The sequence below is a fragment of the Rhinoderma darwinii genome, chromosome 3 (genome assembly GCF_050947455.1).
Source record: "Rhinoderma darwinii isolate aRhiDar2 chromosome 3, aRhiDar2.hap1, whole genome shotgun sequence".
Lineage (NCBI taxonomy): Eukaryota > Metazoa > Chordata > Amphibia > Anura > Rhinodermatidae > Rhinoderma > Rhinoderma darwinii.
The window spans coordinates 205,039,259-205,043,961 of NC_134689.1; positions in this window are offsets into that span (position 1 = coordinate 205,039,259).

Consider the following 4,703-nt stretch of genomic DNA (forward strand, 5'->3'; position numbering starts at 1 on the left):
GTATTTTTTATGTTTTATTACTTTTATTTAATAAAAACTGATTCAATTCTAAATAATCTTTTATTCTTGTTTTTTTCATGTGCATGTTTTCTTTAACAAATTATTTTATTAAACTGTATTACATTTTTTGTTGTTCCACAAGGGGACTTTTACTTTTCAATTCAATTTTAAAAAAGACAGGAGGCTGTTAGGGCATACCTCAGGTATTCTCTAACACGGACTATATTTGAACAGACCTGGGGGGCTTTTTTAGGCCCAGGGCTGTCTCTTAAAACTGCAAGCCCTGGCGAATGATAGTCCCCCTACCTTGTAATGCCACACTTACTAATGATCGCGGCATCACAAGGGTTAAACGACCAGGATCGATCCCTTCCATTGCTATGGGATGGTGGCTATCAATCACAGACATCCCCCATGGGTGATTGCGTGGGGACAAACGACGTGCCCCTGTGATCATAGTGTCATAAATGTACGGCGCTGGGTGCGAAGTACTGACTCCCAGCACCATATGTTTACGGCGCATGGCTCAAAAGAGTTAACAACACAGCACATAAACGGTTGCTTGATAGAACGATTCACACCTTTGCATAGTTTCTGATGATAATCCTCATATAAAAGGAAAACCGAGCAACAGCCCCATGTAATAACGTAGTCCTCGTGACCATATTTTATAAACTAACCAGAAAAGATCATGACCGAGTATTAAAAAAATACAAAAAAAGACTTTATTAATGTACCATAATAACACACATAGACCTGATTTTCTTTAGGTCCTGTGAAGAAGAGGAATCGAAGGAAAAAGGGTATGAAAATTTCTTTGCTCAAACTAATCGGAAATGCGTCTAGCATAGAGGGGTAGTCCTCCTTCCGGTGAGAGCACAAGTTGCCTTCCTTGCGGTTATGACGGGTTGCCATCAGGTCCCTGGCTGGCAGATCCAGTTAATATATATTGGGCAGATTTATTATTTACATGCTGTGCACCAGATTAACGGTTGCAGACACTTTTTGCACCACACTCAGTGCAAATTGTGTCACAAAAAATTTAAGTCATTTATGCCAACCAAACGGTGGTATAAGAGAAAATGTCTAGTTAGATGCTCCAAATTTATCATAAAGCCTGTAACTCTGATAAATTTGGCGCATATTCTAACTGCCTTTTTAAGTTTACTCTGTCTAAAACCTAGACACTATTAGAAAATCTGCCACAATGTCTTGAAAGTATTTCTGATTTAGTTCCAACTTTGCTGGATTAAATCGAGGTCCGCTTTTACATTGCGAATACCTCGGATGTGTGCAGCTGAAATACTGGACAGGTTAACTTCTTCACACAGCATGAGTTTATTGCACTCCAACATAAGTTTTTGACTTCTTGAATTGAGGAGAATTGCAGGGATCCCAGTTATAAATCTCCAACTTCAAATGGGCTTTCGTCCAAGGTTTGGATCTTGTCTACTGGTAAAGCTAGCGCCATCCAACAGGAATTAATAAGAAGCCCCAAAAACGTAATGGGGAAGATTTATTCATTATTGTATGAAGGGCCAGTCTTTTTATAAAATTAGCTGTCCGTGTGCTATAATTCATGTCAGTTTCTGACGTAAATTATAGTAAACGTGTCAGTGGCAGGCCATGCCCCTTTCTTGAAGCCCCACCCACTTTTTGGAAAAGTGGATATGCCTTATGTCCCTAAGGTGGGAGTAACTCTTTAACCCCTTAATGAACAGGCCTGAAAAGTCCTTAAATGTTCCTAATGGGAAAACTCCTTTTAAGTCATATCTACAGGACATGCCATAAACGACAGATAGATGCGGGACACCTCTGGGACCCACACCTATCACTAGAACGGGGCCCCTTAAACCTCGTTCTACCTCTGTGTTCCCGCTAACGCTTGTGATTTCTGAACATGTTAGATAATAGCGTAGCTCGATGAGCTACACTGTTTCCGTAAGTCCCATAGAAGTGAATGGCAGTTACGGAAACAGTGTAGCTCGCATGCAACGCTGTTTCCGTAACTGCCAATCACTACTATGGGAGTACCGAAAACAGTGTAGCTAGGCGAGCTACACGGTTTTCATCTTACATGGTCGGAAATCACAAGTGTCAGCAGGAACACAAGGAGGTTTATGGGGCCTCGATCTAGAGATAGGTGTGGGTCCCAGAGGTGTCCCGCATCTATCTGACGTTTATGGCATATCCTGTGGATATACCATAGATGTCCTTGATGGGAAAACCCCTTTAATGACCAGCAACATTTTTTCTTTTTTGCCTATCAGCAGCCTTAACTTTTAAATGTTTTCATTAACGTGGCTATATGAGGCCTTGTTTTATGCAGTAGAAACTAATTTTTTTCTGCGCGGTTTGGGGGGGGGGGGGGGTAGAAAAAGTGTATTGTGTAAGTTAAATCATTTATTTTTGTGGCGTGACTATATGGAAAAGTGATTGTGGCATGGTCTTATTTGCTTATTTTTTTTCTGTTTATGTTTCACGCTAAATAACCTGTTCAATTAATTATTTAGGTTATTACGGTCGTGTAGATACCGAACACGTGCAGATTTTTTGTTTTTATGTAATGTATGGGTAATAAAATGTATGTTAGGCAAAATAATAATTTGTTTTTGGACCTTTTTCTTTGTTACATTTTTTTTTTTTTATCCCATGAATGGATAACTTTATTTTTTACTTATAATGAATTAGCATACTCCTGTATGCTAATAAATTACACTGTGTCATTATGACACATAGGGACGGCCTTAGGTTGGATGGCGCCTTGTGTGGGACTATCTATTGCTGCCCTCCACAAACCAAAAATTAACCACATATATAGACACGTACATACTGGAACATATACACTGTACATACATAAAGGCACATATTTAGACAAACAGGCAAATAGATACACACATTCTGGAATATATACATAAAAGGTAAATATACAGACACACAAACAAATATAGAGAAAGGAACATATACAAATACATAAAAAGGCACATATATACAGGCACAATGACACAGAGGCATATATATCATGTTTCATGGAGTGCACCTCCAAACTGGAGATACATTTTAAAGATTATTTCTATGAATTAATTGCCATGAATTTGTTAAAGTTTTACAGATCACCATATATGAAAATGTGGCGTTTCCCTTAAGGGACAGCATAGTATATAGGGGGCAGCACAGATCTTAATTTTATTTGTTCTACTCGAATACTGAACACACACTTACAAAAGAGAGATATATATATATATATATATATATATCAGCATTGTGAGAAAAGAAACATGGACCGCACAATCCACAATATATACACGTTGATCTGAGCCGCTAGGCATAATTTATAAACATGAGGTTCTTTGTTAGAATAGGGACCCACTTTAAAGAGGTTGCCGTGAAGTGGCAAGTGGGCTTATACAGTTTGATCAAAATTTTAACAAAGAACCTCATGTTCATGTTTATAAATTATGCCTAGCGGCTCAGATCAATGTATATATTGTGGATTGTGCGGTCCATGTCTAGTTTCTCAAGAGGGAGAGAGAGGGAGAGAGACTTATATGTACACATAGGAACAAACATATAATAGGAGCAGCACTGTGCAAAAAAACAAAATGCGGCTGGTGCTAAACTTCAGATAACAGGGAGTGACGCTCTCCCAATGTGGTATATGTACACAATGTGGTATATTTTCTATATGTACACATATATACGCAGAGACATATATACACATGCAGACACACGGGCACTTACCATCTCTCCTTGCGGGCAGGCTCACAGGCTTCTTGCAGGGACGGCTGTGGGTGGAGCTTCCTCCTGTTCTGTGTTACTAAGAGCAGAGGCAGAGCCCAGTGGCGCTCCCTACATGCTGGGAGGGTGGAACGCCCTGTGCACTCGCACAGGTCGTACAGCCATAAGGCCGGCCCTGATGACACATAGTATGCCACCCTGGGGTCCCTTCTAAGACCACAGGGCTGGCTGCAGCCGGTTCCCCAGTCTAAGATCCATGATTCTGATGACGCAATCGAAGAACAGAGGCCCCTTTGATCATGCCGTGGTCACAGACCACGGCAATCAAAGGGTTTAACAGCTGAGGTCGGACATTTTTCTGATCCCCTCAATACTCAAAAGACTTCTCTAAGTACAGGAGCTGTTAAATATAGCTCTTGTTTAGAGAACGAGTGCTCCCAGAAACGCTCATGACTTTTCTACAGTGATGCCAAAAGACATCGCTGTAGACTGGGGACCTGCACCACCAATGGACAGCGGGCGGTCCTTAAGGGGTTAAAGAGGACCTTAGCTACTGTAAGTGACAGATTTGTATTTAGAGGAGGTAAATTGGCAGCATGCTGTGATATTTTATATCCTGCAAAAAAGGTTCTTACAGAGCGGATGTAAACTGATAAATTTTGGAATCAGTTTGTATCATTACAAAAATTTATGGGATCAGTTTGTTTGGGTTTTCCGCATTAAGTTTGCGTAAAAACGTGATTAAATAAGGACTTATAAGACGCTTGTCTTTTTAGCCCTCTTGTGGTAAACAAACAAAAAGTGCAGGTTGGTAAAGCAAATATGCCATCCACACTGAAATGAAAAACAAATAAAAGTAGATAGAATATATTTTATTGCAAAAAAAATAAAAAAATATTACAATGCCTCTTTGTTTTAAGATTCAAATGTAAAATTAAAACTAAACAAAAAGTTCAGCCAGTTAC